At 53.3% G+C, this 11,819-nt stretch overlaps 1 protein-coding gene across 1 annotated transcript in view; it reads left to right on the top strand.

Annotated features, from left to right (window-relative positions):
• The first annotated feature begins 882 nt into the window (after positions 1–882).
• The window catches only part of SPSB4 (splA/ryanodine receptor domain and SOCS box containing 4), an 81,549-nt gene continuing 70,612 nt past the window's right edge, over positions 883–11,819 (top strand). The window contains exon 1 of the mRNA XM_060638798.3: positions 883–1,852. The gene's annotated coding sequence lies outside the window, so the exon portion shown is untranslated. The remainder of the gene's footprint in view (positions 1,853–11,819) is intronic.

Genomic DNA, 11,819 nt, shown 5'->3' with positions numbered 1-11,819 from the left:
GGGAAAGCATCCTGTAGGCCATGGGGTACCAGGGAAAGAGAGTACTGACTTTAGGAAAAGTACCAGGACACTGACTTTAGGAAGACAGCTCTGGCTGTCTACTCACTGTGGGAGTGAGTCGGCTGCCCTCAAGCAGCCTAACCACTGTCTGTCCCTCCAGCTTTGTCTTAACCACACACCAGTCATGCTATAGGCTCTGTGCTGGGGTGGGTACCTAGCTAGGTGATCATCCCGTCCGTCTGCCTCCAGGAGCTAATTCTTGTAACTACCTTCACCAGGAAACATTCCCAGACTGCCCTTCCCAGCCCGGGAAAGGAGCTCCAGATCCTTCATCAAAACATTTCCCTCACTGGTTTGAATGGTCTTTACCTGTCTGTGTTTTTGGCGAACCGGCGCTTGTTGCATTTAGGCTCTTTGGTGCCTGGCACAGAGAGAACGGGGATCAGACCAAATGACTGTGGAATGGAACTGAAGTCAACCCCGGGAGCAGAGACGAGGACACCCAGACCAGGAACTTTCAATTTCCCCAAGGAAGCACCCCCTCGGCCTTCGCTCTGGCCACGCCCTCTGCCTTAGGTCTCCGCTCAGGCTGGGGAGGAGGCTGCCCACCATCAGCTCTAGGAGCCGGTACAGCAGAGAGACCCATCTCCCTGAGCCTCGGGTGGGTGGGGAAGGCTCCGCGAAGCAGGTGCAGTGTGAAATTGGGATTTAAAGACGAGCTGAAGCCTGGTCTTTAAAAATAAAGTGTGGACACGTGTCTGAAGAAGAGGCTATTAAGCCATCCTCTTTTCCTGGCTGCTACTTCCCACGTGCGCTGGGTAGAGACACCAAAGCTGCCGAGTGACCGAGGGTGTCTCCTCCTTCTCAGGGGCACCCACCCTGGAGCTCCCCGCGCGCTTGAATGAATGGGGGAGGACCCGTGCACATGAATGAGTGCGGGAGTGAGGGAGTGCGCGGGTGAGCGGGCGGGTGAATGGCGACCGCGCCGACTCGGCACGGGGGCGCGGGCGCGGGCTCCACTTCCCTCTCCCGCCAGCTGGTGGCCTCGGGAAGGTGGCGGCGCCGGCAGCGGCCCGAGCTGGGACGGGCCGGGGCGCGGGATGGTGGGGGAAGGGGCGTTCCCGGCGGCCGCGCCTTCCGCGGCTATTGGATTAGTGGCCTTCAGGGATGAGCTCAGCCGGATCGGCTTTCAGCTGCAGCCTCCGGGCCGGCCGGGAAGGCGGGGAGCGGGCGGCGGCGGAGGAGGAGGAGGGGGAGGCGGCGGCGGCGGCTGCAGCATCCAGAGCTGGCCGCGGCGGCCGGCGCGCCCCGCGCACAAAGGCGCCCAGCCCCTGGGGAAGGCGATGAGCACACCGCAGCCTGGGCCAGGACCCCAGCTCCAACTACCGAGACGTGCGCCCAGGGCGCCGGGGAAGACGCAGGGCGCGCCAGGGGCCAGCGGCCGAGGCGCGGGCCGTGAGCCCTGAGCCCTGAGCTCGGGACTCGCCGCCCTCCGGGTCAGGCGCGGAGCTTCGGAACGGCTAGCGCGCGGGCCTTGGCGCGTCCCCGGAATCCGCGCAGGAAAGCACTGCCCCACTCCCACCCGACCTCTCGCGCCCGAGCGCCGCGCCCGAGCGCCAACTTCCCCAAGAACGCTCCAACTCCAGGCCACCCTGCCGGGCAGAGGGGGCGCTGCTGCTGGGCACCGGCCGTGAGGACGCGCCCCTGGCCCTGGGGAGTCAGCCGGCATCTTCGAGGTTCCTCGGGCGCCCCTGAGTGGGCGGCGGCGGCGGCGGCAGACGCCTCTTCAGGGAGTGCAGGACCTGCCAGCGCTGGCGATTCCTCCCGGCAGGCGCTCGCCCTCTCTTTTATGGTGAGTATTGTCCAGCTTCTGGCGAGGGGCGCCCTTGGGCGCGCTGGAGCCGGGCGCCAAGATCTGGCAGCGCGGACCTCGTGCGGGCAGGCACTCACCACAGCGGGAGCTCCTGGCACGGGTCCTGTTCGGGTTCCCGGGAATTCCTCTCTGCAGGCTGTGGCGGTCCCAGCTGGTTTGGTTTTGCGCTCAGCCTTTGGGGCGTTTGGGGCTGGCCCCTCTTGCCGTAGGTTCGAAGCCTGCCGCTTCTCTGTAATGGAGACAGCACGAAAAACTGGCCCCCGAGTCACCCTGCCTGGGTTTGGGTCCAAGATCCGTCATTCACTGGCTGGGTGACCTTGGGCAAGGAGCCAAACCTCAGTTTCCTCATCCGTAGGATGGGGATGGTCATGGTACGTATTTTATAGGAGTATTGGTAGGATCTACGAGGTGGTGCCTGTAACGCCCGTAGACCCGTGCCTGGCACAGAGGAAGTACTCAGTCAAATGCTACTAGCTACATTATTATTAGCTGGGTGAGCCCAAGCGTGTCACAACTTTCCGGAGCTGTAGCAGCTCCTTCGTCTATTTAACGGGGACTGAATAGATTGTGGGGGTCTGGGCGGGGTCAGGGGATTCGGAGCCGTGGAAATTAAGGGCCTGGCACGCAGTAGGCTGTGAGGAAGTGGTGTCTGTTGTTATCGTTTACTCTAGACGCTGGGGTAAGAGAGCGCTGCTCGCTGCTCGGGGCCAGTTTCTGGCCTTGCCTGGAGACAAACTTGGTGATGCTCAGGAAGGGAAGGGAAGGGGTCGCGAGCTCTGCGAGTCACGGATAGGGGTAGAAGGTGGGGTCTGGGAAGGCGGGAGGAGGCCAGAGCTTGGAGCGCGGCAAATGTGGCTGCTCGGGTAGCGCAGGACGCGCCACGGGCTCCGAGCCAGGAGGGGACACCAAGCCCAGGACCTCTCTCTGGTGGGATAAGCTGAGAAAGTGACCTATCCAGCCTCCCTAATGGCCGACCGTGGACTATTGCGGACTGGAAAGGAGGGGAGGGCAGTTTTGTACCGCTGTCACCAAGAGGCGGAGAGTTCTGGGCTCTGGAGACAGGCTAGAGTTCGAATTCCGCCTCCACCATCAGCCCTCCGTGTGACCTTGGGCAAGTACTCTAATCTCTCCCAGTTTAGTTTCTTCCTCTGCCCTATCCTCCTCCAGGGGCGGTTGGGGGTGGGGGGTTGTGAAGAAAGGAGTTCTCTCCTCTCTAGGAATCTGAGCCCCCATCTTTCCACCCACCTTCTGCCCTCCCCGCAATCTGATGAGCCTAAATCCGGAAGACGTGAAATGTTATGCCTGAGCCTCAGGGAAACGCTGTTAAAAGGAGGATCCAGGATCTGCCCACCCTCTTCCCGGCCGGTCACCGCAGCATAAGAAGAGATCAATGTACTAAATCTCTCTCATCTCTCCATCTCTGTTTCCCCACCTTCTCAACTCTCTCCTCCAGACATATTCTGCCCCTTCTGTCAGGCTGATGGGGGAACCTCTTCTCATCCTGCAAAACCTTCATTTGTTTTTAAAGCTCTGCAGATTAATGGAGTTTGCAGAAAGACAAAAAGTGTCAGTAGCATGATATAAGCAAGCTTTACACAAGGGCATATTCCTCTGAAACACATACTTTCTCATTGATTCAATTTTAAAACTTCCTTAAAAAGTAGTAATAAAAGTACTTTAAGCCACCTTTGGCAAGAAGCAAACAACATTCAACTTGCTGGCCATTCCACTCAAATACCTCTCCAGTTTGCATTTCTATTTTATTTCAAAGACTGATAAATTCAATGATATGAAAAGAAACTCTGCACGGGAAAGAAATCACCATAAATAGTCAAAAGTCAAAGTAGGGGGAGAATTATTACTCCTATCCAAAGGGCTCATCTCTTTAATATGTAAAATGTTCCTCATGTCAATAAGCAAAAGACCAAAACTGGATAAAGATCATAAACAGTCCACACACACAAAATGAAAGCGAAATGACACTTAAACATGTGACAAGATGCTCTACCTCCCTCAATAAGAATGCAAGTGAAAACATGCACTCTTTTCACTTACTTACTTATAAGTAAGATAGGGGCCCTGGGGAGGCTCAGTTGATTGGGCTACCAATTCTTGATTTCAGCTCTGGTCATGATCCCAGGGTCGTGAGAGTGAGCCCTGAGTTGAGCTCCACACTAAGCATGGAGCCTGATAAAGATTCTCTCTCTCTGCCCCTCTCCCCTGCTTGTGTTCTATCTCTATTAAAATACAAACAAACAGAAAACACGCTACAATAAGATATATTTTTTTTTCACTTCAGCAGATATTAGCAATAAGCATTTATCAGAAACATCTTTTAAAATTTAAATCAAAGCCCTCTCTCTCTTAGAACCTTCTCCAAGCTGCCACACAGTAGAGCCTGGTCACCGCCAGGGTCTTCCAGGTCTGGTTACTGCCCCCTACTCCCTTTTGCCATCATTTTCTTCCCACATTGCCCTCCACTACCGGCCTTTCTGGTTTTGCTGCAACAGTGCAAGGACTTCATTTGCTGTTCCCCCTCCTAGACTACTTTTTCTCTTCGCTTTTCTTAAGACTGGCAGCTTCTTCTAGCTTGGGCAGGCCTGTCCTTGGGGGACTTCACTCCTCTCCCAGGAAGTGGCCCAGGCCCAGGCCACTACAGTGTTCCTCATCTCTCTGTGAACAGACCCAGTTCAACTCACCAAATGGGGGCTACTTAATTCTGAGTTGCCTGGCCTGTTGTCACATAGCCAGGCTCTTGAAAGGTCCCTTCTCTTTGTTATAAGAACCAAGGGTCTCAGGGCAGCTCCCTGGCTAGAACAGGCCATTCTGTGTGGAAAATCAGGAGGGTGGTGGGACCTGGGGTGAAGTTACCAGGCAGAAGCGTCTGCCTCATAGTCATTTAAAAAAATTAGTACATAAATGTGTGCGCTTAATTTTTGTGGACATAACCATACGTATTTGGTTAAAGAAGATCAACAGCAAAATATATGTAAAATATCAACACATTTTTAATAAAACATGGTTCCTAAATAAGTCAACTAGTTTATCTGCTGCTGCTCAGCTCAAGAAATAAGGATCTGTTCGGAGGCTGTGAGAAAAAGTCGTCTCTGCTAAACCCGTTGGGAAAGAGGATGGTGAACCCAAATCAGATATCATGGGCCTTGTGGACCTTTCCAGGGCAGTGTTGACTGTGTGTGATTTTTGCTTCACATATTGAATTTAGAACTGAATCCCCCTTTAAAGTGTGTACTTGGTTTATTATTTTTTTTAATGTGTACTTTAATTTTGAAAAAAGTGTTTATTGCTTAAAATGCAAAATATACAGGAGATGTGGAGTGGATATTCCTTCTTCAACCCAACAAGTACTTTCTAACCTAGCCCAAGGGGCCAGGTGCTGGCTGGCTGCTGCCAGGAGGTAGAGGAGAGTCGGGTGCTGGCTTTGCCAGCAAGAAATGCAGCATGCACTGCAGAAGACAGCAGAGATGAGGGTGCACAGAGCAGGAGGGCTGGCAGAGAGGATGCCCAGCCTGCCTGGGGGGAGCAATCAGCCAGGCAAGTGAAAGTGGGAAGGCTCCTAGGACACCAAGGTATGGACAAGATGTGGTGCTTGGGGGAGTCTGGCATGGGTACCCTGGGCTAGGCCATGCTGGGAGGCAGTGCGGGAGGAATAAGCAGGAGCAGGTCTTGGGGGCTGTTGTGCCAAGCCACGGGGTGCAGCTTCCCCTGAGAAGCCACGTGGAGAGGTGAATGAGAAGATGGGTGGTGGCTTGGTCAGATTTACCCCTTGGCACTGTGGAAGTGGGCTTAGGGGACACAGACTGGAGTCCAGGAGCCCCATTAGGAGACCATTGTAGTAATCCAGGCAACAGCTGAGCTGAGGGAGAGCTGGAGGCATTAAATGAGAGGGATGGGGGGGAAATCCATGGCAGAAATGGGGGTGCACAGAGGGGAACCTGGTATGCTGGAGAGGGAAGAGGCTGAGGTTGAGCCCTGGACATGTACTGTTGGGTCATCTTCTCCCCAGATGTCTGGTATCCCAAGAAGGTGAGCATGCCCCCAGACGAGGCTTGTGGTAGAGACCAGGTGGCTTTCCAAGGCTGTTTGAAGGAGCACCTAATCTGGTGGGCAGAGGCTTCCAGCAAGAGGGTTGTGGTGCTGAGGAGAGAAGGCAGGGCTGGATACCCAGTTTGGAAGAATCTGCAGAGGCCGGAAATGAGAGAAGACACATGGAGAGAGAGAGGAGCAGAAACAAAAGATGTGACCTAGGGGGTACCCCCAGGTTTATGGGGCAGGCAAGGTGCATCCTGGAGCCAGGAGGTGGCAGGAAGCTGCCACGAGTTCTGTACCTCTCTATGTGCACAGGAGAGGCCCAGAGCAGCTCCCAAGTCACCCACCTGGCTTAGTGCTGTGAAATGTCATTGGTGGGGAACATGGAGCTCTACTTTCTCCAGGAGGGAGCCGAGGTTGTTCCAGTTAGCCAGACCACAGAGATGGCTCCCCTCTCTGCCGCATACTGTGAGATAGGTTGAATTACAGATTCCTGGGGTCGGGGACTCCCTCTCACCTGTCCTCCTCACCCCCACCCCCACCCCCATCGTCTCTCTCTGTCTCACTGTCTTCCCTCTCTGGCCTCCCTGTTTTCCCAATTCCTCACCAGCCCCTTTTCCTCTCTTGCCTGCTCCCTGGTATCTCAAAAATGCTCCCAGAGACCTCAGGCTTAACAGAGGACCTTCAGAAATCCCAGAAGGTGCCTATCATGATCTCCTCAATCAAGCCTGAGGCATGAATACTTTTGCTTTTCTTTCAGGCATCCTGTGTTTTCCCACAACCAGTTAAACCAAATGGGCAACGTTCAGCTTGGGAGACAAACGAGGTGCTGGACCTGAAGATTATTGTGTTTTCCTCATGGAATTTTCCCTGAGAGGGTCCCAAAGTGTAGCACCCTCCCCCAGCCCCTGTGGTCCAGCTTTGCTCTAGCCCGAGCCACGCTGCGCCTCACGGAGGCCAGCTGTCCCTCAGAACAACCCATATGTGCCTGGGGCTGCCCTCTGGGTATGGGAGCAGCTGCAGGGTGACCAGGCCTGCCCAGGCTGTATGTGTATCAGGGCCCCTGGCCTCCGCTGCCTCAGAGGAGTGTCTCTTTCAAATGACCTTGCGAAGCACGCTGGCCTGGTCTCCGCCCAGCAACCTCCTTCATCCCATCCTCTGCTCTCCTTGCTGGCTGACAGCCTGAGCTTCTGCCTTGGGGGCTCCTGGCTCAGTCACGCGTGGGAGGATTCCCATGGAAACCCCACAAGAAGGAGAGGCTTGGGAAAGCCTCATTGATTCACACTCTAGGAAGACAGGCGTGAGACGGTTCCACCTGGAACTGGACAGATGGCTCTCTTTGTGAGCTCTGGGGAGGAAAAGACTTGCCCACCCAGTTGTAGCGTGAGCTCCAAGCATGGGTATAGAGGGGGAAAGATGATGGGCGTCAGTGGAGAAAACCTTGGAGGTTCTTTAGTTCATTCATCATTGGTGGTTGCGCTCTGAATGAGCATCTTGTGATGAAACAGCCCCTCTACTTAATGTTTGTATTAAGAGAATCTTAAAAACATCCCAGTCAAACCAGATTAGGGTAGGTATCATTGGCACCATTGGAGAGGCAAACACTAAAGAATAAAGATGGAAATGAATTGCCTGAGCTGCCGGAGCTCTGTACTTCCAGCTCATGCCTCAGTGGAGGTTCTTTTACTCATTTGCTCAGGCTTGTGCGTTGTGTAGACATTCACCTAGCCCTTGCTCTGAGCCAGAGCCATGGAGACTCCCTGGGACTGCAGTGAGGGGACCCAGCCCTCCTCTCGAGTTGTTTCCTTGCTGGCGGTGGGCAGGCAGCTAAGGAGAGTCACGGCCTCCTGTGATTAGTCTGGTGGAGACAAGTATCGGGGCTTTGCGAGCAGGGAAGGAGGCTCCCCAGAAGTGTTGATTCCCGAGCTGAATTACCCACCTGTGTGCCTGTGGGGGTGTGCAGGGAGAGGGAAGGGACGAAGGCAGCAGCGTGTCAGGACAGGAATGTGTGGGCTTACGTGTGCCTGTTGGGAAATTCTGGCAGGTTGGTAGGGATGCAGTGAAGGGGTTTGTGTGGAGGCCAGGGGAGCACTTTGGGAGGTTAGGGTTAGGGGTCTGCACTTTATCCTGCTGCAGAAGATTGTAAGCAGGGACATGATTAAATTAGTTTTGCATTTTACAAATGCTGTAGTATACATTGAAAAGCAGTATGCCGTCTGTTAAAGGAATTCAAATGGTATCAAACTGCACTGTTGTTTTTTTTTTTTTATAGTCCTTGTCATTATTCAGACCTGTCACTGGGTGTGACTTCTTTGGTGTGAGCTCTCCCTAGAGGGACATGGTCTGGTTTTATACTTCCCTGTAGCCTCAGCTCCCCAGGGAGGCAGCATCACTGTTGGTTACAAGTAGGACTGAAATCCATACCCACCCCGTAAGTCTGAAGCCAAAGGCCACACTCAGAGGAGGGTGGCTCACCCAGTCATTACCAATTCCTGCAGCATCTGTCTTGTGGCAAACCCCATGCCTGGGTGAGCCTGGCCAGGCCTCTGAGAATGGGATTTCTGGTCCCGTGCCTCTGAAGGCTGAGTGTCACATTTTGCAAACCGCTGAGGCTCCTTAAGCGATGCAACCTCCACGCTTCACATCCCCTTGTTTCTCTGTCAGGTTGCAAGACCCACCAGGGTCCTGGGAAGGGCAAGTGGCAATTTGGGTTTTTGTTTTCTTGCTCAGTCATCGTTGAAGCCCCAGGGCGGACCCTGCCAGATAATGTCATTAAGCATCCCATCCAAGCGTAGACTAAGAAATTAAGTTTGGTTTGGGGGGAATGTGAAAGAGGAACCATTAAGCATTGTTCAGTATGCCCTCTGCTTACTGGGTTGAGAGACGATGTTATTATTCCTATCAGGAAGTTGGACTTTGTCGTATCTCCTGTGTGCCTGGCCTGGTGCCACGTCCTGTGGTGGAGACAAGAAATGTGACAAGCACCCACTTCTGGCTGAAGAGAGAAGGCAGGGACTGAGCCTGACCTGGCCACTGCTCTATCCCTAGCTCTCAGCAGCACAGAGCCTGGCACGTGGCAGCTATCCTCCAAGTGTTTGTTGAATGAATAAATGAGAACTAGGGCAGGAAGCGTGCACAGCAGTACCTAACAAAGGGGCAGATTAGATACAGCCAAGAGTCAGGTGATCAGAGGCGATGACAGTGTTAATGGCAGAACTAGGCCCCATGTCCTCATCTCCTGATTACATCCTCTAAAAAGCAGAAAGTGAGACCTCCCTGAAGGTCAGTGTCACCTCTCCACATGCATACATGTACTCTACCCTGTCTTTAGAGCATGGTGCCTCTGTCTGTGCTTGGAGGGGAGCAGAGACGTGCAGGTGAGAGATTCCTGTCCTCAGAGGAGCACCCCTAAAGGTAGAAAAAAAGCAGATCAATAGGACTAGAGAGACCAGGCTGGCTCTGGGCGGACAGAGGTCTGGGGCAGGTCCCTCGAGTCCTGGTGGATCAGGGCAGGCTTCCTGGAGAAGGTGGAGCTCTCAGGCAGGATTGGGAAGATGAGGAAGGAAGGACTAGGGACTCCACCCCCCTGGACACAGACATGAAGACTGACCTGTGCCCCGGTTTAGGAGTTGGGACTCTGCATTGCTAATTTCCTTTCTCCCAGCTCTGGCCTCGAGCTGGTTGTCAGCTGGTCCTTCTGTCCCTCGATTCTGATCCTGACCGTTGCCCGTGACAGGTTCCATGGGACTAAAACCAAATTTCTTAGCCCCTCTTTTTTTTTTTTTTTTTTTTTTTTTAAATTTTTTTTTCAATGTTTTTTATTTATTTTTGGGACAGAGAGAGACAGAGCATGAAAGGGGGAGGGGCAGAGAGAGAGGGAGACACAGAATCGGAAACAGGCTCCAGGCTCTGAGCCATCAGCCCAGAGCCCGACGCGGGGCTTGAACTCACGGACCGCGAGATCGTGACCTGGCTGAAGTTGGAGGCTTAACCGACTGCGCCACCCAGGCGCCCCTGGCCCCTCTTTTATTCATTATTCACTCACTAGTTGCAGGAAACCTAAGATGCTAGAACTTCCCTGGGGTGAAGACTATAGAGGCCGTGAGTCTTGGCTGGGTGCAGGGAAGGTGAGAGCAGAATAGGGCCCCCGCTGCAGACCAGGATCTGGGCTAGAAGCTAACACATAGTCCCCTATTGTTGAGCGTTTGCGCTGGTCTCCATTCTTCACTGCTGTGAACCACTCTGCCCTTCGCTCCGTCGCTGAATCCTAGTGCTCACCCGTGGTTGTGTCTTTAGGGTGCGTTCAGGGCCCAAAATGGCAATGTCAGAGAATATACAAGTTTAAAGGAGCACTTACCATTTACTGGGTACCTCCTGAGTGCCCTGGGCCATTCCAGACCTCCTTGCAAAGGCAGGCAAGGTTAGCACAGAGTTAGCAGCCCTTCTCAGGTGAGTCTCAGAGAGGTGATGTCCTTGCCCAAGGCCCAGTGGACAGCCAGGCATTCAAACCCTGCCCTTCATTATAATGTGCGGTCGCTAGTTAGTGGACATCAGCACTCTGCGTGGGTCCTGCCTTGGGGGGGAGCAGCAAAGGGGCCATCTGTTATATGTCTGCCTTGCCTCACCCCCAGTGTGGGCAGCCTACGGGATCCCCACATGCCACTGTTGGGACAGAGGCCTTGAGGCCCTGAGACTGCAGCTGGGAAGGAGAGCCTTTGCCCTCAGGGACCCAGTGCGGGTCTCCTCTGGGGATGTGGTTTCGCTGTTGCTCTCAAACACCTTAAAGGTGTCCGTTCAACAGCAACAACTCTCAAGCGGGCCTGGCTGTGCACAAGGATAAGGCAGTTTCCCTTAGATTCGCCCTGTGTGGGCCACACAGCTCTGATTACAGGAAGAAAAATGGGAGAGCATGGGCTTGTCCTACCATGGCCCAGGGGTCCCTCTCAGTCCTGCCGCTTGCTAGGAACCTCTCTGAGCCTGTTTCCTCATTTGAATAAAGGGGCAGATGCCTTACAGTTCCTGGGAAGCGGCTGTCATGCCACTTGGCACAGAGCGAGTGCAGATACTTAAGGTTAGTGTTGGAGAAAGCATAGAGGAGCGCGTGCGATGGGGGCTTTGGCTGCAGGATGGGAACTGCTCTGCTGTCCTTTAGCTGTTTGCTTCGGTCAGGCTGCTTCCTCTTGGCACCTTAGTTTCATGGTCTGTTAGCTGGAACTGTAAGGTGCCTTCGAGGCAGATTCCAACCCTTATAGTCCGTTGCATCAGGGCAGACTGTACAGACTTACAGAGACGGCCCTGGATGAGTGTCGGTTCTATTAACGGAGTCCCCACACACAGCCTGCACCTCTCACACGTTATCTTGTTTATTTCTCATAATCAGGTTGAGGCTCAAGGGCTGAGTGAAGGTTGCTATGAAGCTCTAAGGTGAATAGAGAAAAAAAGCAAGTTGTCTTGCTCACTGAACTACAGTGTCCAGTTTTCTTGTACACACAATGGGTCCTCATTTCTGTCTGGACCCTTTGGGTTTGACACCCCCACCCCCTCCTCACTCCCCTGCCTCTTCCCTTTTACTCCTCCCCCTGCCCTCCACAGAAATGGCAACACACCTCACATAAGGTTCTGCACTTTGTTTGACTTCATCATCGGTACGTTCTTTTCTCCAGTTGCATAGTATTCCATTACATGGATTTACCATAATTTATTTAGCCTGTCTTTAGTTATGTTTCCCCCCAATATTTTGCTATTACAAACAATGCTGCAGTGTATTACATCTATATAAAATATTTGATATATACATGTATTATATACATATTATATATAATACGTATTTTATGCATCTGATGTATTATATGTATGTACATAGTTCTGCATATTTAATACTGAATAAATACTGGCAGTG

Source organism: Panthera onca, chromosome C2 (assembly GCF_046562875.1).
Source record: "Panthera onca isolate mPanOnc1 chromosome C2, mPanOnc1 haplotype 2, whole genome shotgun sequence".
NCBI classification, from domain to species: Eukaryota; Metazoa; Chordata; class Mammalia; order Carnivora; family Felidae; genus Panthera; species Panthera onca.
The sequence above is the reverse complement of the archived record's forward strand: the minus strand, read 5'-3'. Positions and strand labels throughout refer to the sequence as shown.